This window comes from Aegilops tauschii, chromosome 6 (genome assembly GCF_002575655.3).
Source record: "Aegilops tauschii subsp. strangulata cultivar AL8/78 chromosome 6, Aet v6.0, whole genome shotgun sequence".
Taxonomy (NCBI): domain Eukaryota; kingdom Viridiplantae; phylum Streptophyta; class Magnoliopsida; order Poales; family Poaceae; genus Aegilops; species Aegilops tauschii.
This window is the reverse complement of record NC_053040.3, coordinates 456,441,520-456,467,842: the sequence shown is the minus strand read 5'-3', so window position 1 is coordinate 456,467,842 and position 26,323 is coordinate 456,441,520. Positions and strand designations below refer to the sequence as shown.

Here is a 26,323-nt window from a genome sequence, read left to right as displayed (position 1 = left end):
CAAAGTAGGTTGTCTAGATATGCAACTAAGTGAGCAACCTATATGATGCAATGACAACAAGCACGCAAACAAGCAAGAGATATAACACAAGTAAACTTGCGAAAGTAAAGGGACGAGATAACCAAGAGTGGAGCCGGTGAATACGAGGATGTGTTACCGAAGTTCCTTCCTTTTGAGGGGAAGTACGTCTCCGTTGGAGCGGTGTGGAGGCACAATGCTCCTCAAGAAGCCACTAGGGCCACCGCATTATCCTCACGCCCTCACACGATGCGAGATGCCGTGATTCCACTATTGGTGCCCTTGAAGGCGGCGACCGGACCTTTACAAACAAGGTTGGGGCAATCTCCACAACTTAATTGGAGGCTCCCAACGACACCACAAAGCTTCACTACAATGGACTATGGCTCCGCGGTGACCTCAACCGTCTAGGGTGCTCAAACACCCAAGAGTAACAAGATCCGCTAGGGATAAGTGGGGGGGGGGGAATCAAATTTCTCTTGGTGGAAGTGTAGATCGGGGCCTTCTCAACCAATCCCGAGCAAATCAACAAGTTTGATTGGCTAGGGAGAGAGATCGGGCGAAAATGGAGCTTGGAGCAACAATGGAGCTTTTGGGGGAAGAGGTAGGTCAACTATGGGGAAGAAGACCTCTTTATATAGTGGGGGGAACAATCCAACCGTTACCCCCCACAACAGCCTCGCAGAGGGCGGTACTACCGCATAAGGCAGCGGTACTACCGCTCCCACGGCAGTACTACCGCTCCCACGGCGGTACTACCGTGGAGATTGGAGGGCAGGGGAGATATGGACATGGGCGGTACTTCCGCGGTGGTAGGACGGTACTACCGCTTAAGAGCGGTACTGCCGCTCTACGGCCGCTGTGAAGTACCGCACAATCTGACATGAAAAAAGACCCCTCGAGTCGACGCGGTAGGGGCGTGGTACCGTAGCGGTACTACTGCTGAGGACCCACCAGCGGTACTACCGCTGCGGAGCGGTACTGCCGCTTGTGACCCCTAAGCGGTACTACCGCTGGGTACCGCGGTACTACCGCTGGGACTAGACTCAGCCCAAAGAGAGAGGAAAGAAAACTCCAATGAAGCGGAAAGGCTCAGAGGGTGTAAAGAGGATGTGTACGTGTTGATTCCACCCTAGACTTACCAAAGCGGACCCCCTCTTGATAGTACGGTGACTCCTACGAAACTAATCCACTGAAAGAAGCGAAAGAGCTACACCGTCTTGAATGACACTCCGAGGGGAAAGAAATCGTCTCGTGCCAAATGATGAATCTCTGAAATGCTCAAAGCACACGATTAGTCCGCAAACATGTTGTCATCAATCACCAAAACTACATCTAGAGACATATGCCTTAACAAAGGGTTTGTGATGGGTACTTGGTATGTTGACTTTTGCGTAGACTCCCCGGCAACGGCTCCAGAAATCCTTCTTGCTACCTCTTGAGCACTGCGTTGGTTTTCCCTTGAAGAGGAAAGGGTGATGCAGCAAAGTACCGTAAGTATTTCCCTCAGTTTTTGAGAACCAAGGTATCAATCCAGTAGGAGGCCACGCACGAGTCCCTCGCACCTACACAAACAAATAAATCCCCGCAACCAACGGGATAAGGGGTTGTCAATCCCTACACAGTCACTTACGAGAGTGAGATCTGATAGATATGATAAGATAATATTTTTGGTATTTTTATGATAAAGATGCAAAGTAAAGAAAACAAAATAAAAACGGCACCAGAAATAGCTTGTTGTCGGGAGATTAATATGATGGAAAATAGACCCGGGGGCCATAGGTTTCACTAGTGGCTTCTCCCAAGAGCATAAGTATTACGGTGGGTGAACAAATTACTGTTGAGCAATTGACAGAATTGAGCATAGTTATGAGAATATCTTGGTATGATCATGTATATAGGCATCACGTCCGAGACAAGTAGACCGACTCCTGCCTGCATCTACTACTATTACTCCACACATCGACGACTATCCAGCATGCATCTAGAGTATTAAGTTCATAAGAACAGAGTAACGCCTTAAGCAAGATGACATGATGTAGAGGGATAAACTCATGCAATATGATATAAACCCCATCTTTTTATCCTCGATGGCAACAATACAATACGTGGCTTGCTGCCCCTACTGTCACTGGGAAAGGACACCGCAAGATTGAACCCAAAGCTAAGTAGTTCTCCCATTGCAAGAAAGATCAATCTAGTAGGCCAAACCAAACAGATAATTCGAAGAGACTTGCAAAGATAACCAATCATACATAAAAGATTTCAGAGAAGATTCAAATATTGTTCATAGATAAACTTGATCATAAACCCACAATTCATCGGTCTCAACAAACACACCGCAAAAGAAGATTACATCGAATAGATCTCCATGAGAGAGGGGGAGAACATTGTATTGAGATCCAAAAAGAGAGAAGAAGCCATCTTGCTAATAACTATGGACCCAAAGGTCTGAGGTAAACTACTCACACATCATCGGAGAGGCTATGGTGTTGATGTAGAAGCCCTCCGTGATCGATGCCCCCTCCGGCGGAGCTCCGGAACAGGCCCCAAGATGGGATCTCAAGGGTACAGAAGGTTGCGGCGGTGGAATTAAGTTTTTGGCTCCGTATCTGGTAGTTTGGGGGTACGTAGGTATATGTAGGAGGAAGGAGTACGTCGGTGGAGCAACAGGGGGCCTACGAGGGTGGAGGGCGCGCCCAGGGGGGGTAGGCACGCCCCCTACCTCGTGCCCTCCTGGTTGATGTATTGACGTAGGGTCCAAGTCCTCTGGATAATGTTCATTCCGAAAATCACATTCCCGAAGGTTTCATTCCGTTTGGACTCCGTTTGATATTCTTTTTCTGCGAAACTCTAAAATAGGCAAAAAACAACAATTCTGGGCTGGGCCTCCGGTTAATAGGTTAGTCCCAAAAATAATATAAAAGTGTATAATAAAGCCCAATAATGTCCAAAACAGAATATAATATAGCATGGAACAATAAAAAAATTATAGATACGCTGGAGACGTATCAAAAGCCAAGTCCACGGACGAAGTGGGGAATGAACACCACCCTCTCGCCAGGTTGCAGGGTGGGAATGGCCTGGCCTACTTCTTGGGCCCAGTGAATGACGACGACCGGGAGATAGCCGGCGCGCTTTAGATCCTCGATATCCTTGTTGGTGACGGTCGAGGCTTCCCACTTGCCTCCTGCGCCAGATCCGACCATCGCCGAATACGGGGGAGGGGAGCTTTGGAAAAGTTGGATCGGAGCGCTTGAGCTCTGTGGATTGGGAAGGGCCATGACAAAAGGAAGGAGAAGGCGTGAAGGGATAACTCTGGCTGGTTTCTTTTATAAGCGATTGAAATGCCAAGAGTCCTTTAACGCACTGTTGGCCTCACCACTTCCCGATATACTCATGACATTATGCGCGAGTGGGGCATAGGGGATCATTGATCAGATCCCTTGAAAAGTGGGACACGATCCCCGCCGTGATGGGATGCGCCATTTGAGGGGCGGCCTCGAACCGCGCTTCGAATTTTCATGTTTTTGACTGGCCGAGACCCTTCACCGAAAATTCATCAGTTGAAGGTACAATGGGTATTGAAGCGGTTGGCCTTTGAGAAAATTGATAGTTCGGATACCGGATATGGCTCGACAAGTGGCCGGACTGGATCAAGCACTGTTTAAAGGCTTAACTGGAGAAGATTATTCAAATACTCAGAAGGAAAGGGAACTCACTTGCAAGTCGGGGTCTATAGTCATGGGAGTTACAAGGAGCCGACATTGAAGGCTAGTTCGGGGGCTACTGAGGGAGTCCTGGACTAGGGGGTCCTCGGGTGGCCGGCCTATCTCTTATGGGCCAGACTGTTGGGCCGCATTGTATCCGGACCGAAGACCTTTTGGTGCCTTGGTGTGTGCTCCAAGTCAAGATGAAGGATCCGGCGTTCCCTTGATGTAACCGACTATTTGTAAACCCTAGTACCCCTGATATCTATATAAACCAGATGGTTTAGTCCGTAGAGGCTAGAAGAACCATCGTCATCCTACCAGTTAGGGTTTAGTTCATCTAATCTCGTGGTAGATCTGCTCTGTAATCCTCATATACACAAGCAATATAATCAAACAGGACATAGGGTTTTACCTCTTAGAGAGGGCCCGAACCTGGGTAAATATCTTGTCCCTCATCTACTGTTTCCCATCGATCCAAGATCCACAGTTCAGGACCCCCTACCCGAGATCCACCGGTTTTGCCACCGACACCAATGTCTAAGGCACACAAAGTTGAGAATCAACATTGCCATGTTAGTTTACATTTATTAAATATCTATATACATGGTTAGATCATGAACACAATATAAAAAAGTTTTAATGTTCATATGAATTCATACACTAACCATATAATAATGCTAATGATTGCACATACTTGATAGTAAGTCAATGGGGCTCAGTAGATATGTATGATTTACAAGGATCATAGAGTTAGAGAGTCAATTATAAAGGGATATTGGTTGAATATTAAGAAATATACAAGGTCGATGTCATGCTTGTTTAAAATTGAATGTTAGATCTCCATATACATGGTTAGATCAAGAATGTGACGAGAAAGTTACAATGCTAACTTATAATTCATATAATTATCGCATAATAATGCTAATGATTGCACATAAAGTACATGCTAGTAATTCAATGGAGTAAATATATTTTTCTTTGAGAACAACCGAGTAAGTAGCTACGAGTGCCTTCAAGAATCTTAGAGTTACACACAATCATTTATGAGAAGATTTTTTGTTAAACATTCGTTTGGATGAACCTGTCCAACAAACCCGGACGAAGTGAGTACGACAACAATAGTCATACTACAGGTGCGTAGTACAATCTTGAGCTATTAAATGGCGTAACAAGCTATGAGTTATTTGAAAAGATCTAAGCATTACGCACAATCATTTATGAGAAGATTTGTAGTTAAACATTTGGCTGGATGAACCCGTCCAATAAACTCGGACGGAGAGTGTAGGACGGTAGTGTTGGGGAACGTAGTATTTCAATTTTTTTGCCTACGATCACGCAAGATCTATCTAGGAGAAGCATAGCAACGAGCGGGGAGAGTGTGTCCACATACCCTCGTAGACCGAAAGCGGAAGCGTTTAGTAACGCGGTTGATGTAGTCGAACGTCTTCGAGATCCAACCGATCAAGTACCGAACACACGACACCTCCGCGATCTGCACACGTTCAGCTTGGTGACGTCCCTCAAACTCTTGATCCAGTTGAGGCCGAGGGAGAGTTCCGTTAGCACGACGGCATGGTGACGATGATGATGAAGTTACCGGCGCAGGGCTTCGCCTAAGAACTACGACGATATGACCGAGGTGTGTAACTATGGAGGGGGGCACCGCACACGGCTAAAAGATCAACTTGTGTGTTCTAGGGGTGTCCCTGCCTCCGTATATAAAGGAGGGAGAGGGAGAAGCAGCCGGCCCTAGGGGGACGCCCCAAGGTGTGGAGTCCTACTAGGACTCCCTAGTCCTAGTAGGATTCCACCTCCCACACGGAGTAGGAAAGGGGGAAGGGAGAAGGAGAAGGAAAGGGGGGGCCCTTCTCCTAGTCCTAATCGGCCTCCTGCCCAAGGGGGGGCGCACCAGCCCCTTGTGGGAGGGTGTGCTTCCCTCTTATGGTCCATAAGGCCCATAACTTCTCCCGGGGGTTCCAGTAACCTCCCAGTACTCAGGAAAAATGCCCGAACCACTCAGAACCATTCCGATGTCCAAATGCAACCTTCCAATATATGAATCTTTACCTCTCGACCATTTCAAGACTCCTCGTCATGTCCGTGATCTCATCCGGGACTCCGAACAGACTTCGGTTCATCAAATCACATAACTCATAATACAAATCGTCATCGAACGTTAAGCGTGCGGACCCTACGGGTTCGAGAACTATGTAGACATGACCGAGACACCTCTCCGGTCAATAACCAATAGCGGAACCTGGATGCTCATATTGGCTCCTACATATTCTACAAAGATCTTTATCGGTCAAACCGCATAACAACATACGTTGTTCCCTTTGTCATCGGTATGTTACTTGCCCGAGATTCGATCGTCGGTATCATCATACCTAGTTCAATCTCGTTACCGGCAAGTCTCTTTACTCGTTCCGTAATGCATCATCCCGCAACTAAATCATTAGTCACATTGCTTGCAAGGCTTATAGTGATGTGCATTACCGAGAGGGCCCAGAGATACCTCTCCGAAACACGGAGTGACAAATCCTAATCTTGATCTATGCCAACTCAAAAAACACCATCGAAGACACCTGTAGAGCATCTTTATAATCACCCAGTTACATTGTGACGTTTTATAGCACACTAAGTGTTCCTCCGGTATTCGGGAGTAGCATAATCTCATAGTCACAGGAACATGTATAAGTCATGAAGAAAGCAATAGCAATAAACTAAACGATCATAGTGCAAAGCTAACAGACAGGTCTTGTCCATCACATCATTCTCTAATGATGTGATCCCGTTCATCAATTGACAACACATATCTATGGCTAGGAAACTTAACCATCTTTGATTAACGAGCTAGTCAAGTAGAGGCATACTAGGGACACCCTGTTTGTCTATGTATTCACACATGTACTAAGTTTCCGGTTAATACAATTCTAGCATGAATAATAAACATTTATCATGATATAAGGAAATATAAATAACAACTTTATTATTGCCTCTAGGGCATATTTTCTTCAGTCTCCCACTTGCACTAAAGTCAATAATCTAGTTCACATCATCATGTGATTTAACACCAATAGTTCAATTCACCATGTGATTAACACCCATAGTTCACATCACCATGTGAAAAACACCCAAAGGGTTTACTAGAGTTAGTAATCTAGTTCACATCGCCATGTGATTAACACCAATAGTTCACATCACCATGTGATTAACACCCATAGTTCACATCACCATGTGACCAACACGCAAAGGGTTTACTAGAGTCAGTAATGTAGTTCACATCGCCATGTGATTAACACCCAAAGAGTACTAAGGTGTGATCATGTTTTGCTTGTGAGAGAGGTTTAGTCAATGGGTCTGCCATATTTAGATCCGTATGTATTTTGCAAATTTCTATGTCTACAATGCTCTGCACGGAGCTACTCTAGCTAATTGCTCCCACTTTCAATATGTATCCAGATTGAGACTTAGAGTCATCTGGATTGATGTAAAAGCTTGCACGACGTAACTCTTTACGACGAACTTTTTATCACCTCCATAAACGAGAAATATTTCCTTAGTCCTCTTAGGTAACTAAGGATAAATTTGACCGCTGTCCAGTGATCCACTCCTGGATTACTATCGTAACCCCTTGCCAAACTCATGGCAAGGTACACAATAGGTTTGGTACACAGCACAACATACTTCATAAAACCTATGACTGAGGCATAGGGAATGACTTTCATTCTCTTTCTATTTTCTGCCATGGTCGGGTTTTGAGTCTTACTCAACTTTACACCTTGCAACACAGGCAAGAACTCCTTCTTTGACTGTTCCATTTTGAACTACTTCAAAATATTGTCAAGGTATATACTCATTGAAAAATCTTATCAAGCGTCTTGATATATCTCTATAGATCTTGATGCTCAATATGTAAGCAGCTTCACCGAGGTCTTTCTTTGAAAAACTCCTTTCAAACACTCCTTTATGCTTTCCAGAAAATTCTACATCATTTCCGATCAACAATATGTCATTCACATATACTTATCAGAAAGGCTGTAGTGCTCCCACTCACTTTCTTGTAAATACAAGCTTCACCGCAAGTCTGTATAAAACTATATGCTTTGATCAACTCATCAAAGCGTATATTCCAACTCCAAGATGCTTGCACTAGTGCATAGATGGATCGCTGGAGCTTGCACATTTTGTTAGCACCTTTAGGATTGACAAAACCTTCTGGTTGCATCATATACAACTCTTTTTAAGAAATCCATTTAAGAAATGCAATTTTGACATCCATTTGCCAGATTTCATAAAATGTGGCAATTGCTAACATGATTCGGACAGACTTAAGCATCGCTATGAGTGAGAAAATCTTATCGTAGTCAACACCTTGAATTTGTCAAAAACTTTTTGCGACAATTCAAGCTTTGTAGATAGTAACACTACTATCAGCGTTTGTCTTCCTCTTGAAGATCCATTTATTCTAAATGGCTCGCCGATCATCGGGCAAGTCAACCAAAGTCCACACTTTGTTCTCATACATGGATCCCATCTCAGATTTCATGGTGTCAAGCCATTTCGCGGAATCTGGGCTCATCATCGCTTCCTCATAGTTCGTAGGTTCGTCATGGTCTAGTAACATGACTTCCAGAAAGGATTACCGTACCACTTTGGTGCGGACCATACTCTGGTTGACCTACGAGGTTCGGTAGTAACTTGATTTGAAGTTTCATGATCATCATCTTTAGCTTCCTCACTAATTGGTGTAGGAATCACTGGAACTGATTTCTCTGATGAACTACGTACTTTCCAATTCGGGAGAAGGTACAATTACCTCATCAAGTTCTACATTCCTCCCACTCACTTCTTTCGAGAGAAACTTCTTCTCTAGAAAGGATCCATTCTTAGAAACGAATATCTTGCCTTCGGATCTGTGATAGAAGGTGTACCCAACAATTTCATTTGGGTATCCTATGAAGACGCATTTCTCCGATTTAGGTTCGAGCTTATCAGGTTAATTTTTTTTTCACATAAGCATCACAACCCCAAACTTTAAGAAACGACAGCTTAGGTTTCTTGCTAAACCACAGTTCATACGGTGTCGTCTCAACGGATTTAGATGGTGCCCTATTTAACATGAATGCAGCTATCTCTAATGCATAACCCCAAAACGATAGTGGTAAATCGGTAAGAGACATCATAGATCGCACCATATCTAATAAAGTACGGTTATGATGTTCGGACACACCATTATGCTGTGGTGTTCCAGGTGGCGTGAGTTGTGAAACTATTCCACATTGTTCCAAATGAAGACCAAACTCATAACTCAAATATTCACCTCCACGATCAGATCGTAGAAACCTTATTTTCATGTTACAATGATTTTCCACTTCACTCTGAAATTCTTTGAACTTTTCAAATGTTTCAGACTTATGTTTCATCAAGTAGATATACCCATATCTACTTAAATCATCTGTGAAGGTCAGAAAATAACGATACTCGCCGCAAGCCTCAACACTCATCGGACCGCATACATCAGTATGTATTATTATATTTACAATAAGTCAGTTGCTCGCTCCATTGTTCCGGAGAACGGAGTCTTAGTCATCTTGCCCATGAGGCATGGTTCGCAAGCATCAAGTGATTCATAATCAAGTGATTCCAAAAGTCCACCAACATGGAGTTTCTTCATGCGCTTTACACCAATATGACCTAAACGGCAGTGCCACATATAAGTTGCACTATCATTATTAACTTTGCATCTTTTGGCTTCAATATTATGAATATGTGTATCACTATGATCGAGATTCAATAAACCATTTATATTGAGTGTATGACCATAGAAGGTTTTGTTCATGTAAATAGAACAACAATTATTCTTGGACTTAAATGAATAACCGTATTGCAATAAACATGATCCAATCATATTCATGCTCAACGCAAACACCAAATAACATTTATTTTAGGTTCAAAACTAATCCCGAAGGTAAAGGGAGTGTGCGATGGTGATCTTATCAACCTTGGAATCACTTCCAACTCACATCATCACCTCGCCCTTAACTAGTCTCTATTTATTTTGCAACTCCCGTTTCGAGTTACTACTCTTAGCAACTGAACCAGTATCTAATACTAAGGGGTTGCTATAAACACTAGTAAAGTACACATCAATAACATGTATATCAAATATACCTTTGTTCACTTTGCCATCCTTCTTATCCGCCAAGTATCTATGGCAGTTCCACTTCCAGTGACCATTTCCTTTGCTGTAGAAGCACTCAGTTTCAGGCTTGGGTCTATCTTTGGGCTTCTTCATGAGAGTGACAACTTGCTTGCCATTCTTCTTGAAGTTCCCTTTCTTTCCCTTGCCCTTTTACTTGAAACTAGTGGTCTTGTCAACCATCAATACTTGATGCTTTTTCTTGATTTCTACCTTTGCTGATTTCAGCATCGCGAAGAGCGCGGGAATCGTTTTCGTCATCCCTTGCATATTATAGTTCATCACGAAGTCCCAGTAACTTGGTGATAGTGACTAGAGAATTTTATCAATCACTATCTTATCTGGAAGATTAACTCCCACTTGATTCAAGCGATTGTAGTACTCAGACATTCTGAGCACATGCTCATTGGTTGAGCTATTCTCCTCCATTTTGTAGGCAAAGTACTTGTCAGAGGTCTCATACCTCTCGACTCGGGCATGAGTTTGAAATACCAATTTCAACTCTTGGAACATCTTATATGCTCTGTGGCGTTCAAAACGTTTTTTTGAAGTCCCGGTTCAAAGCTGTAAAGTATGGTGCACTAAACTATCAAGTACTCATCATACCGAGCTTGTCAAACGTTTATAACGTCTGTATCTGCTCCTGCAATAGGTCTGTCACCTAGCGGTGCATCAAGGACATAATTCTTCTATGTAGCAATGAGGATAATCCTCATATCACGGACCAAGTCCGCATCATTGCTACTATCATCTTTCAACTTACTTTTCTCTAGGAACATATCAAAAAATAAATGGGGAACTACATCGCGAGCTATTGATCTACAACATAATTTGCAAATACTATCAGGACTAAGCTCATGATAAATTTAAGTTCAATTAATCATATTACTTAAGAACTCCCACTTAGATATACATCCCTCGAGTCATCTAAATGATCATGTGATCCATATCAACTAAACCATGTCCGATCATCACGTGAGATGGAGTAGTTTTCAATGGTGAATATCACTATGTTGATCATATCCACTATATGATTCACGCTCGACCTTTCGGTCTCAGTGTTCCGAGGCCATATTTGCATATGCTAGGCTCGTCAAGTTTACCCAGAGTATTCTGCATGTGCAAAACTGGCTTGCACCTTTGTATGTGAACGCAGAGCTTATCACACCCGATCACCATGTGGTGTCTCAGCACGAAGAACTGTCGCAACGGTGCATACTCAGGGAGAACACTTATACCTTGAAATTTAGTGAGAGATCATCTTATAATGCTACCGCCGTACTAAGCAAAATAAGATGCATAAAAGATAAACATCACATGCAATCAAAATAAGTGATATGATATGGCCATCATCATCTTGTGCCTTTGATCTCCATCTCCAAAGCACCGTCATGATCACCATCGTCACTGGCTTGACACCTTGATCTCCATCGAAGCATCGTTGTCGTCTCGCCAACTATTGCTTCTACTACTGTCGCTACCGCTTAGTGATAAAGTAAAGCAATTACATGGCGATTGCATTTCATACAATAAAGTGACAACCATATGGCTCCTGCCAGTTGCCGATAACTGTTACAAAACATGATCATCTCATACAACAAATTATATATAATCATGTCTTGACCATATCACATCACAACAAGCCCGGCAAAAACAAGTTAGACATCCTCTACTTTGTTGTTGCAAGTTTTACGTGGCCGCTACGAGTTCTAGCAAGAACCGTTCTTACCTACACATCAAAACCACAATGATTTTTTGTCAAGTGTGCTGTTTTAACCTTCAACAGGGACCGGGCGTAGTCAAACTCGATTCAACTAAAGCTGGAGAAACAGACACCCACTAGCCACCTGTGTGCGAAGCACGGCGGTAGAACCAGTCTCATGAATGTGGTCATGTAATGTCGGTCTGGGCCGCTTCATCCTACAATACCACCGAATCAAAGTAAGACGTTGTTGGTAAGCAGTATGACTATTATCGCCCACAACTCTTTGTGTTCTACTCGAGCATATAACATATACGCATAGACCTGGCTCGGATGCCACTGTTGGGGAACGCAGTATTTCAATTTTTTTGCCTATGATCACGCAAGATCTATCTAGGAGAAGCATAGAAACAAGCGGGGAGAGTGTGTCCATGTACCCTCGTAGACCGAAAGCGGAAGTGTTTAGTAACGCGGTTGATGTAGTCGAACGTCTTTGCGATCCAACCGATCAAGTACCGAACGCACGGCACCTCCGCGATATGCACACGTTCAGCTCGGTGACGTCCCTAGAACTCTTGATCCAGTTGAGGCCGAGGGAGAGTTCCGTCAGCACGACGGCGTTGTGACGGTGATGATGAAGTTACCGGCATAGAGCTTCGCCTAAGCACCACGACAATATGACCGAGGTGTGTAACTGTGGAGGGGGGCATCGCACACGGCTAAAAGATCAACTTGTGTGTTCTAAGGGTGCCCCCTGCCTCCGTATAAAGGAGGGAGAGGGAGAGGCAGCCGACCCTAGGGGGTGTGCCAAGGTGTGGAGTCCTACTAGGACTCCCTAGTCCTAGTAGGATTCCACCACTAGTAGAAAAAGGGCCATTTGTCCCGGTTCATAAGGCCCATCTGTCCCGGTTGGGGAACCGGGACTAATTGAAGGGTCGTTACTAATGCCCTAGGCCTTTAGTCCTGGTTCTTATACTAACTGGGACAGATGGGCCTCCACGTGGCCGCTCCGGCGAGCCCAGGCAGGAGGGCCTTTGGTCCCGGTTGGTAGCACCAACCGGGACCAATAAGCTTCCACGCGTCAGCATTTCAGGGGCTGGTTTTTTTTGAAAGGAGGTGGTTTAGGGGTTTTGGGGGTTAATTTAGGTTGTTATAGATAGCTAATAGGGAGATGTGTCCTCTCTTATCTCCGTGCTACTGCTATTGCTATGCCTAAACATGACTTAGATTGAAGTGAGGCAACATGTGGTGCATGTCGAAAGTAATACTAATCCTAACTTGATCAAGTTTGGATTGTACTACTTTCGACATGCACCACATGCATGTTGCCTTCACTTCAATCCAATCCATGTTCATTTCACCCACAGATATATAATAACTCTTCATGCTCGCATCATGCCTCATCATAATAACAAGTCCTACTAATCATCATCATACAAATTCTACTTGTTATTAATAACAAGTATACGATCATCATCCTGATAGTCATCAAACCAACCCTACTTAATTGTTCTTAGCACATGATCATCAGTATTAGGCAGGACCTAAATACCCTATTTAAGGTAAAATAGCATAAAACAATATAGACCCTGACTCTCCATTATGGAGAATGGAGATCATCCTGTCTCCAATTCTTGCGTGGCGCTTCCTTTTGCTTCCAAGAACCTCCTTACGACTGTCCATACATTTTTTCCATTCTCTGATTAGCATGTCTCCACTTCTTTTAGAAATCCGGTATGGACAGTTGAGATTCGTAGGATGATCTGGATATATGTTCAAAACACGAAGGCTGCCATTCGGATACATCAAATGAGGCACACAATCCTCTGGGATTCTCTGTTGAAAAACATAGTAATAACTTCATAGTTAGCAATGATGTACTAGTTTTAGAAGTATGCAAAAGATGCACGGATGTCGTAATAGTAAAAAATCTTACCAAGGTATCTCCATGGTAGTTACCGTAGTTCAACACGTGCACTAGTGGCACGTATTGACCATAATGTTGAGGAGTTTGATTTTAGATATTGTAATTCTCAAGATCAGTACAAAATCCGACCAGATGATTTTTCTCCTGATAAGTTAACTCGGAGCCATCAGTGTAGTGGGTTTTGTTTAGCATGTTCCGCACATTGTTTGAACAATCAAAATAAGCTGTCAATGGAAATAAGCTGTCAACTATTTTGAAATAAACAATATAAATTAGTTAATAATTAACTATGTTTGAGAAACTCACATAGCGGTAGAACTGGAGGCGTATCAACAAGGACCCAAATGTCCATATTGTCTTGGTCGATGTCAGGATCACCAAGATCCATGGTGACAAGCATACCCTCATCAAAACCATACATCTTGCAAAATGCTTCCCAATTTTTGCAACCAAAATGGGTTACGCTCTCAGCATTATACATATTTACTTCAAAATCCACATCATGATGGGTCCTTAGGTGAATTTTCTTTGTTTCAAAATTTTCATGGTCTTCAAAATCCATCCTCTCCAAGACATAGCGTCTTGCATGGCATGGGATAAGCTATACTCGAATTGTAAAAGATGAAAATTACACGTTGAAATAGTTGAAGTCATGCTTAATTACGAAAAAACACTTGTCGCCGTTGCGTACCGTTTCAACATCGAAGGTCTCCTCGAGCTTAATGCTGAAGCGCCGATCATCGTCCAGGTGAGGCCTGCCGCACAAACCTCGATCGTCGTGGCACTAGCCGCACTCCCCCGGGAGACTTTCGTCGTCCGATGACGACATTTCCTACGTTCATAATTCAAAGATTAAACTTGTACAATTAAATATATGTACTACAAAAACTAAATTAGATCATTATTATTCATCACGGGTTGACTATCGGTCTGTCGAGTCTTTTCTTGAAAACTATCAGCTCACGTGGTGTATACATTCGACCGTTGGTGATGGTCGCTCCTCCATTCGTCCCCGAGTGCATTACACCAAAATGTCTAGCACACGGGAACGAAGGAGAAGCGACCCCCACGACAGCACTCGGGATTCTTCGTCCTCTCATATATATATGGTGGAACTCTCCCTCACTGATTCCTCTCTGACATTTGTGACCGTCGGTGATGGTAGCTCCTCCTTTCGTTCCCGAGTGCATTACACCAAATTGTCTAGCACACGGGAACGAAGGAGAAGCTACCCCACGACAACAGTCGGGATTCTTCGTCCTCTCATATATGGTGGAGACTCGACAGACTTAAAGTCAACCCGAAATATCATTTAATTATCTTTCTAAAAAAGGATTTGGCTGGTCTCACCTCGAGGTCGGAGGGGGTCGGTGACGGGGACGATGGCGGGGATGATGGAGGGGGGCTCCTAGATTTCCGCGAGAACAAAAACCCTATAAGCTATCAACTAATCATATGCATACGCCTTGCATAGTCCTCTCCAATTTTAGCATTCAAAGTAGGAGTAGTTTTCCAATTTGAGCATTCAATAAGCAAAACCAAATCGTAAAATAAAGTAGTATTCAAATTAGCATGCATTCAATTATAAGCAAAACTACATCATCTCTTCCGTCCGTACATCGTCGAATATTAGCACTAATACACCTTGAATACTATCATACATATATATAGCATCGCTAGTACAGCTAGAACCGTAGCGCCCGACGGGTATCGGCGCGGGCGGTGGACACCCAAAGGGAAGGAACCATCACAGGATCATAGCTCCAGTGAGATCCCTGAAGAACCTGTCAGGTATTGTCGAACCTGCCCTCCAACGCAACCATGTAGCGACGGACGTGCTCGTCCTCCTCGCTGACACGGTGACGTACCATCTCCGCGGTGTCCGGAAGCCTAGGCACCGTCACTGGCCCACGCGACCGCCACCAAACAAGGATCGGGTCAATGACGGGCTGGCTCCTCACCAACCTATGCCCCCCGGAAGGTAGCACCTCCCAATACCAGCCCGACGGAGCCCAATCCCGGACACGGCCCCTCTGATCAAGCCGGCCTCCTCCGCCGAGTCGACGACGAGGATGCGGGATAGGCATCGTCGACGTCGATGCGGGAATAATTGCTTGAACTAAAAAAATAAACTAGTTCTATTAATTTTCTTGCTAAAAATAAACTACTTCTATAGTAAAATAAAGTAGTTTTATTAAATCAACTAGTTCAACTACTAATTAAGAACTTACTATAAATAAAATAAAGTAATACTTACAAAAATAAACTATTTCTATATATAGTAAAATAAAGTAGTTTTATTAAATCAACTAGTTCAATTACTAAGCACTTACTATAAATAAAATAAAGTAGTACTTACTAAAAATAAACTACTTCTATATATAGTAAAATAAAGTAGTTTTATTAAATCAACTAGTTCAACTACTAAGCGCTTACTATAAATAAAATAAAGTAGTACTTACTAAAAATAAACTAGTTTAACTAGTTCTATTATTTATCGACCCCCCCTAATGTCGAAGTTATCGGGGAGGGGGTATATCAACAACGACATACCCGATAAAAAATAAGAAGAGGAAGAAGAAGAAAAAAAAGAGGAGAAAAAGAAAGGAATAGAGGAGAAGATCGAAGAAAAAAAAAGAAGAAAAAAAAGAGGAGAAGAAGAAAGGAATAGAGTCTTGTCCTCTATTCCTTTCTTCTTCTCCTCATTTTTCTTCTTCTTTTTTCCTCTTCTTCTCCTTCTTATTCTCCTTCTTCCTCTTCTTATTTTCCTTTTTCCTCTCCTTCTTTTTCTTCTTCTTCCTTCTTCCTTCTTCCTCTTTTCTTCCTTTTCATTATTTTACTTTTTCCTCTCCGATCCACTAACCTAGAATCTACTATCCTAAAATGCACTAACAGTAGAACTAATAACCAAAAATGCACTAAATCAACTAACCTTAAATGTAACTTTTGCAACACAATTTTTTAAATATGCACATATATATATGAACATATATATACATAAATTGACAAAAAAAATCTATGGACAAAAAAAATCATACATGAATGCATACACATCCATGGATCATAGATACATCTGCATATATATACATATACATACAACATCCATATATACATACATCAATGAACAAAAAAGTGTATGAAAAAAAAACCAGAGAGCAGGCCGGGGCGGCCACGTCGGGGCAGGGGTGGCGCGGGGCGGCGACGACATCGGGACGGCGCGGGACGGCCTCGGAGGGGCGCGGGATGGCGCGCGGCGAAGACGGCGACGGCGAGGTAGAGGGGCAGGATCGAAGAACTGAACGGAAATTTTCACAAGTGTTGATTATATAGACAGAGCATTGGTCCCAGTTCGTGCCACCAATCGGGACCAATGCCCACCTTTAGTCCCGGTTGGTGGCACCAACCGGGACTAAAGGGTGGGCATTGGTCCCGGTTGGTACCATGAACCGGTACCAATGCATACCTTTAGTCCCGGTTGTTGGCACCAACCGGGACTAAAGGCCTTGTGCTGCCCGCGTCGCGGCACGAAAGTTTAGTCCCACCTCGCTGGTTGAGGGAGCTCGAGAGTGGTTTATAAGCCCCACTCCCGCTGCCCTCTCGAGCTCCTCTCAAATGCAGGCTTTCGGGCCTAAACACACTGTATCTTCCTGTGGGCCTATTGGGCCTTCTACGGGCCTGAATCCTGGCCCATGGGTGGGTTTCTAGTCGTATTCAGGCCGTGGTGGCCCAGTAGGTGGCGTTTTTTTTTATTTTTCCCAGTTTATTTCTTTTCTTTTTTGCTTTATTTATTTTATTTTGTTTCTACTTACAACAAAATACTTATTTATTTTATTTTATTTTGTTTCTAATTACTTATTTATTTTATTTTTTGATAATTCTTCTTGCTATTAAAGTTTCTAACAAAAAAATTTCTTTATGAAAATTCTTTTTGCTTTTAATGATTTTGAACAGAAAAACTTTGATAATTTTAGTTGTATCAATTTTATATAATTTTAGTTTCAATAATACTAGAGGTTGCTTATAATGTTTTGAACAGAAAATACGTTGATAATTTTAGTTTCATAAATTTTATTTATGTTATTAAAGTTTATTTTATTTTGTTTCTACTTATATATTTTATTAAAGTTTATTTTATTCTGTTTCTAATTACTTATTTATTTTATTTTATGATATTTGTTATTTTCCATGCATTTACTGATTATTTTGAGCTATAAGACTCTGAAATTGAAAAGCACTACAAATGAACTCTGAAAAGGTTGAAAGTTGGCATGGTATCATCATTTCATCCACATAGCATGTGCAAGAAAGTAGAGAGGGTTACGGCAAAAACTGGATGCACTTCGTGTACAAAACAGATAATCTCTTTCGAAGTATCAGGGTTTCATACGGAAACTCGTCTGTTACAAAGGGATTTCATTTTTTAGAACTTATTTGAACTCCATAGTTTTTCTATGTTCAAAATGCACCATTCAAAGCCACATCATCAATTTTCAACCCTTTCTGACTTCATTTGTTATTTTCCATGCATTTACTGATTATTTTGAGCTATAAGACCCTGAAATTGAAAAGCACTACAAATGAACTCTGAAAAGGTTGAAAGTTGGCATGGTATCATCGTTTCACCCACATAGCATGTGCAAGAAAGTAGAGAGGGTTACGGCAAAAACTGGATGCACTTCGTGTACAAAACGGACAATCTGTTTCGGAGTATCAGGATTTCATACGGAAACTCGTCTGTTACAACAGGCATTTCAAATGAACTACGAAAAGGTTGAAAGTTGGCATGGTATCATTATAATAGTTGTGGAGAGAAAGTCTTCACTTTTTTTTCGCTTGTGTGCTTTGCTTATTGCGCCGTAACCATGGATAATCTTCATCGTTTATCAGGATGCTTGGGTTAGCCTTGATTTTGGAGGGAGGAATTTCATGAAACTTTTTCATAATCTTCAGACATGCCTGTCTTGCCCTCCACTCCCACGATGTCCCTTTTTCCTGAAAGAACTATGTGGTGCTTTGGCTCATCGTATGATGTATTCGCTTCCTTATCTTTTCTTTTTCTCGGTTTGGTAGACATGTACTTCACATAGATAACCTGTGCCACATCATTGGCTAGGATGAACGGTTCGTCAGTGTACCCAAGATTGTTCAGATCCACTGTTGTCATTCCATACTGTGGGTCTACCTGTACCCCGCCTCCTGACAGATTGACCCATTTGCACTTAAACAAAGGGACCTTAAAATCATGTCCATAGTCAAGTTCCCATATGTCCATTATGTAACCATAATATGTGTCCTTTCCCCTCTCGGTTGCTGCATCAAAGCGGACACCGCTGTTTTGGTTGGTGCTCTTTTGATCTTGGGTGATCGTGTAAAATATATTCCCATTTATCTCGTATCCTTTGTAAGTCAATACAGTCAAAGATGGTCCCCTGGACAACGAGTACAGCTCATCACAAACAGTGGTGTCACCTCTGAGACGTGTTTCCAACCAACTGCTGAAAGTCCTGATGTGTTACATGTAATCTAGTCGTCACACTGCTCCGGGTGTTTGGAGCGCAGACTGTTCTTGTGTTCATCGACATACGGGGTCACCAAGGTAGAGTTCTGTAGAACTGTGTAGTGTGCTTGAGACCAAGAATGCCCGTCCATGCATATTATTGAGTCTGCTCCTAGCGTGCCTTTTCCAGTTAGTCTCCCATCATACCGCGATTTAGGGAGACCTATCTTCTTAAGGCCAGGAATGAAGTCAACACAAAACCCAATGACATCCTCTGTTTGATGGCCCATGAAGATGCTTCCTTCTGGCCTAGCACGGTTACGGACATATTTCTTTAGGACTCCCATGAACCTCTCAAAGGGGAACATATTGTGTAGAAATACGAGGCCCAGAATGACAATCTCGTCGACTAGATGAACTAGGACGTGCGTCATGATATTGAAGAAGGATGGTGGGAACACCAGCTCGAAACTGACAAGACATTGCGCCACATCACTCCTTAGCCTTGGTATGATTTCTGGATCGATCACCTTCTAAGAGAATGCATTGAGGAATGCACATAGCTTCACAATGGCTAATCGGACATTTTTCGATAGAAGCCCCCTCAATGCAACCGGAAGCAGTTGCCTCATAATCACGTGGCAGTCATGAGACTTTAGGTTCTGGAACTTTTTCTCTGGAATATTTATTATTCCCTTTATATTCGACGAGAAGCCAGTCGGGACATTCATACTGAGCAGGCATTCAAAAAAGATTTCCTTCTCTTCTTTGGTAAGAGCGTAGCTGGCAGGACCTTCATACTGCTTTGGAGGCATGCCGTCTTTTTCATGCAAACGTTGCAGGTCCTCCCGTGCCTCAGGTGTATCTTTTGTCTTCCCATACACGCCCAAGAAGCCTAACAGGTTCACGCAAAGGTTCTTCATCACGTGCATCACGTCGATTGAAGAGCGTACCTCTAGCTCTTTCCAGTAGGGTAGGTCCCAAAATATAGATTTCTTCTTCCACATGGGTGCGCGTCCCTCAGCGTCATTCGGAACAGCTAGTCCGTCGGGACCCTTTCCAAATATTACGTGTAAATCAGAGACCATAGCAAGTACGTGATCACCGGTACGCATGGCGGGCTTCTTCCGGTGATCTGCCTCGCCTTTGAAATGTTTGCCTTTCTTTTGACATTGATGGTTGGTCGGGAGAAATCGACGATGGCCCATGTACACATTCTTCCTGCATCTGTCCAGGTATATACTTTCGGTGTCAGCTAAACAGTGCGTGCATGCGTGGTATCCCTTGTTTGTCTGTCCTCAAAGTTTACTGAGAGCGGGCCAATCATTGATGGTCACGAACAGCAACGCCTTTAGGTCAAATTCTTCCCCCATGTGCTCATCCCACGCACGTACACCTGTTCCATTCCACAACTGTAAGAGTTCTTCAACTAATGGCCTTAGGTACACATCAATGTCGTTGCCGGGTTGCTTAGGGCCTTGGATGAGAATTGACATCATAATGAACTTCCGCTTCATGCACATCCAAGGAGGAAGGTTATACATACATAGAGTCACGGGCCAGGTGCTGTGATTGCTGCTCTGCTCCCCGAAAGGATTAATGCCATCCGCGCTTAAAGAAAATCATACGTTCCTTGGGTCACTTGCAAACTGAGCCCAGTACTTTCTCTCGATTTTTCTCCACTGCGACCCGTCAGCGGGTGCTCTCAACTTCCCGTCTTTCTTACGGTCCTCACTGTGCCATCGCATCAACTTGGCATGCTCTTTGTTTCTGAACAGTCGTTTCAACCGTGGTATTATAGGAGCATACCACATCACCTTCGCAGGAACCCTCTTCCTGCGGGGCTCGCCCTCAACATCACCAGGATCATCTCGTCTGATCTTATACCGCAATGCACCGCATACCGGGCATGTGTTCAAATCCTTGTACGCACCGCGGTAGAGGATGCAGTCATTAGGGCATGCATGTATCTTCTGCACCTCCAATCCTAGAGGGCATACGACCTTCTTTGTTGCGTACGTACTGTCGGGCAATTCGTTATCCTTTGGAAGCTTCTTCTTCAATATTTTCAGTAGCTTCTCAAATCCTTTGTCAGGCACAGCATTCTCTGCCTTCCGCTGCAGCAATTCTAGTACGGTACCGAGCTTTGTGTTGCCATCTTCGCAATTGGGGTACAACCCTTTTTTGTGATCCTCTAACATGCGATCGAACTTCAGCTTCTCCTTTTCACTTTCGCACTTTTCCCTTGCATCAACAATGACCCGGCGGAGATGATCATCGGGCACAATGTCTGGTTCCTCTTGATCTTCAGCTTCCCCCATTGCAGCATCACCGTATTCAGGGGGCACATAGTTGTCATCGTCCTCTTCTTCTTCGGTGTCTTCCATCATAATCCCTATTTCTCCGTGCTTCGTCCAAACATTATAGTGTGGCATGAAACCCTTATAAAGCAGGTGGGTGTGAAGGATTTTCTTGTCAGAGTAAGACCTCGTATTCCCACAATTAGGGCATGGACAACACATAAAACCATTCTGCTTGTTTGCCTCAGCCACTTCGAGAAAATTATGCACGCCCTTAATGTACTCGGAGGTGTGTCTGTCACCGTACATCCATTGCCGGTTCATCTGCGTGCATTATATATAATTATGTGTGTCAAAAGTAAGAAAATTAGACAAGTATCTATCTAAAGTAAGATTTTTTTTCTTTCAGAAAGAAGATAAGAACAAGAGGCTCACCACGGTGGTGCCGGCGACGAGATCGGCGCGGGCGATCGACGGCGGTGAAGACGAGGACGGGGCGTGACGGACCGCTAAACCTAGACAAATCTTGGAAAAAATGGAGCTCGGAGGTTGAGCTTCGAGAAGAGAAAGCTTAACTAGTGTGGCTCGGGCATTTCATCGAACACCTCACATGCATAAGAGGTGAGCTAGAGCACCCAAATGCCCTTCCTCGCCGGCCAGCAAAAAACAAAGCACTGTGGAGTGCTCTGCTCGCCGGCGATGGGGTATATATAGGCAATTCATTTGTCCCGGTTTGTGGCTGGAACCGGGACTAAAGGCCATCCTTCTGTCCCGGTTCCTGCCACGAACCGGGACCAATGGTTGTGGGCCAGGAGCGAGGCCCATTGGTCCCGGTTCGTGCCAAGAGCCGGGACAAATGGGCCCAGACGAACCGGGACCAATGCCCACGAGGCCCCGGCCGCCCCCCTGGGCGCACGAACCGGGACAAATGCCACCATTGGTCCCGGTTCGTGGCAGAACCGGGAATAATGGGCTGGCCAGGCCCGAACGAAAGCCCCTTTTTCTACTAGTGCACCTCCCACACGAAGAAGGAAAGGGGGAAGGGAGAAGGAGAAGGAAAGGGGGGGCCGGCCCCCTTCTCCTAGTCCTAATCGGCCTCCTGCCCAAGGGGGGGCGCACCAGCCCGCAAGGGGCTGGTGTGCTTCCCTCTTCTGGCCCATAAGGCCCATAACTTCTCCCGGGGGGTTTCGGTAACCTCCCGGTACTCCGGGAAAATGCCTGAACCACTCAGAACCATTCCGATGTCCAAATGCAACCTTCCAATATATGAATCTTTACCTCTTGACCATTTCGAGACTCCTCGTCATGTCCGTGATCTCATCCGGGAATCCAAACAAACTTCGGCTCATCAAATCACATAACTCATAATACTAATAGTCATCGAACGTTAAGCGTGCGGACCCTACGGGTTCGAGAACTATGTAGACATGACCGAGACACCTCTCCGGTCAATAACCAATAGCGGAACCTGGATGCTCGTATTGGCTCCTACATATTCTACGAAGATCTTTGGTCAAACCGCATAACAACATACGTTGTTCCCCTTGTCATCGGTATGTTACTTGGCCGAGATTTGATCGTCGTATCGTCATACCTAGTTCAATCTCGTTATCGGCAAGTCTCTTTACTCATTCCGTAATGCATCATCCCGCAACTAACTCATTAGTCACATTGCTTGCAAGGCTTATAATGATGTGCATTACCGAGAGGGCCTAGAGATACCTCTCCGAAACACGGAGTGACAAATCCTAATCTCGATCTATGCCAACTCAACAAACACCATCGGAGACACCTGTAGAGCATCTTTATAATCACCCAGTTACGTTGTGATGTTTGATAGCACACTAAGTGTTCCTCCGGTATTCGGGAGTTGCATAATCTCTTAGTCATAGGAACATGTATAAGTCATGAAGAAAGCAATAGCAATAAACTAAACGATCATAGTGCTAAGCTAACGGACGGGTCTTGTCCATCACATCATTCTCTAATGATGTGATCCCGTTCATCAAATGACAACACATGTCTATGGCTAGGAAACTTAACCATCTTTGATTAACGAGCTAGTCAAGTAGAGGCATACTAGGGACACTCTGTTTATCTATGTATTCACACATGTACTAAGTTTCCGGTTAATACAATTCTAGCATGAATAATAAACATTTATCATGATATAAGAAAATATAAATAACAACTTTATTATTGCCTATAGGGCATATTTCTTTCAGGTAGTAGTACAGTTGTACTACATTGCGTAGTACAGTCTTGAGCTAATAAATAATGTAACTAGCTATGAGTTATTTGCAAGGATCTAAAAATTATGTACAATCGTTTATGAGAAGATATTGGTCAAATGTTTGGTTGGATGAACCCGTCCATTAAACTCGGACGGGGAAGCACAACGAAAGTAGTACAGTCGTACTGCAGTTGTGTAGTATGATCTTGAGCTAATAATTGGCCTCAGTAGCTATGAGTAATTCGCAAAGATCTTAGCATTATACACAATCATTTATGAGAAGATTTTTTCTTAGACCTTCAGTTGGATGAATCCGTCTAATAAACCCAGATGGAGTGTACGACCATAGTAGTACAGTTGTACTATAGGTGTTTAGTACAACAATCTTTAGCTAATAAATGTTGTCTTGCCTGAAAGAAAGAAAGAAAGAAAGTCAAACGTACATCAATCCATTCATTTTCCTGGGTAAATACAAGAAATACTCTTCTCCCAAGGGCCAGCTCGCAAGATTCCCCCGAGTAGAAACGCTTGCTTCCGGAATGTGCCTCGTGCCTTCCGCCCAGATGCCCACCGCGCGACTCATCACTGATGTGTGGGGCCCACCGCATGCCCCCTCGCCCCCTCATGTGGCCATCGTGTATATAGGGAACTGGCCTTGCGTCCACCTACAAACCCTGACAATTTACCAATTCCGGCGAGGCTCCTTCCCCAGTAATAGCTGCGACGAGCTACGAGAGGCCATCATGTGTGGCACAAGGGTCCTCACGGACTTCAAGGTTCCTGCGGTGATGCAGAAGGTGACGGAGGCGGTGCTGTGGCCCGAGAATAAGAAGCCCCTGCGGGGGGTGGTAGGTGTCGGCGCTTCATCGGGCTTGGCGGGTGGAGGGGACACAGGATGGACGTCGACAAGGAGTTCGAGGGCGACTCCAGGGACTCGAACCTGGAGCTTGGGTGCGGTGGGGCGGCTGAGAAGGATGACGGCGATGGGGTCGTCGAGATCCGGCCCTTTACTACCGTCAAGAGGTCCCTCTCGCAAGGTATCGACCCCGGGTGGCTTGAAGTAGTTTTTAATATGCGTATCATTACCTTCAGCGTATTACCTTTGTCTTGGTTTGTTAGTCTCCATCGTATTTTGGGTCAAAGTTTGACCACATAATTAACTAGTAAAATATTAATGCATGTCATAAAAAAATTATTGTTGGATTCTTATTTGAGTGTAGTTTTATTAGTTAAAATCATGGTAAAAAATAGGAATAAAAAATACCATGATTTACTATTGCATTAAATATTTACTATTTGTGAGAGAAATTTGTCTGTGCTGATCCCTCTTAGCATTGACACTGATCTTCCATTGCAGATGACTTAAACACCATGCCTACTGTTGGTTTTGATGGTCCTTCAGAAAGGCTAGCAAAAAGGAAGAGAAAGAACCAATTCAGGGGTATCCATCTAGCAGGATCTGCTGACTTTGCATCAAACCAACCACTTGTGCCTGCAATGAACTTTGCTGTCCCTGTTGAAGCTCCTGTTCTAGATATGTACTCTGACCAAGGAAGCAACTCTTTTGGCTGCTCTGACTTGGGCTGGGAGTATGACACCAAGACTCCAGATATATCATCCATTGCTCCCAATTCTACCATTGCTGAAGGAGCAAAATCTGCGCTTGCCAAGAATAACACCTACATCTCACTGGTGCCTCCTGTTATGGAGAATAATGCTGTCAATTTCGAACCTTGGATGAGATATCTTATGGATGATGGCATGGATGAGCTAATTCATAGCCTACTGAATTTTGATGTTCCTCAGGATGTCGTTGGCAACATGGACCTTTCGAGCTTCGATGGCATGCCCATCCATGGTGAATTTTTCTGAGGGGTCCAAACCCTGTATACAGGGACAAAGGGTAAGCATTTGCAAATTGCATGTTCAGACTGAGGTTGATAATCTTTTCATTACTCTGAACTTTTTGTTCTGTTATTTCAGGAATAAGACTATGAGAGATTGGGAAGCGCCCTATTGTCAGCTTCAGTTAGCATATGCTTATGTCCAAGCTTAGATGCAAAAAAAAGTTGCATCTCGTGTCTCTTTGTAATTGACCCTTTCCCTAGTTGACTGTCTATGTGGCAGGCATTTATGATGAACCCGTTGTCTTTATCTTGTGTCAACTTTTATGTTGTGGTTACCATTTGTGAATGCGAACAACATGGATTTGTGTCCAGTTTGCTTTAATATGTGCACTATCGTTTTCTCCCTTTAGTTCTGGCTTTTTATTAGTAATAGAAGTAACCTATGTATCTTATTTTTGAGCAGAAGTTTATCTGTTAAATATGGATTTGCCTGGTTGCTGGATCAATTTCTGCTGTAGAGCCGTAGAGGTGTAGTAAGTTTATGATAGTGTGCATCATATTGATGTAGAAGCTGGAGGTTTCAATCTCTTTTCCAAAGAAGGGTGTGGTAAAGCCAAACTGTCCTCTATATTATACCTCTATACTTCACGCTATGGAAAAATATACCAGATTTACTAATCTTTGATAGTAGATGCGTGCTCACACGGAGTCGTTCTTTCTATATGTAGTTCTTTAAACCGATATAGTTCTTACGTAGACATGTAGTGCACCTAATTCATGATTTGAGGGTTCTGTTCCATTTCGACGCATTCTTATAGCAATGCATTATACTGTTCCTCAGCCCCTCTCGATGTGAGAAGCCATGGGAACAATCTATACATTTT

At 43.6% G+C, this 26,323-nt stretch overlaps 1 pseudogene; it reads left to right on the top strand.

Moving 5' to 3' along the window:
* The first annotated feature begins 24,335 nt into the window (after positions 1-24,335).
* LOC109735865 (ethylene-responsive transcription factor 1-like) lies at positions 24,336-25,589 on the top strand (annotated as a pseudogene).
* The last annotated feature ends 734 nt before the right edge of the window (positions 25,590-26,323 follow it).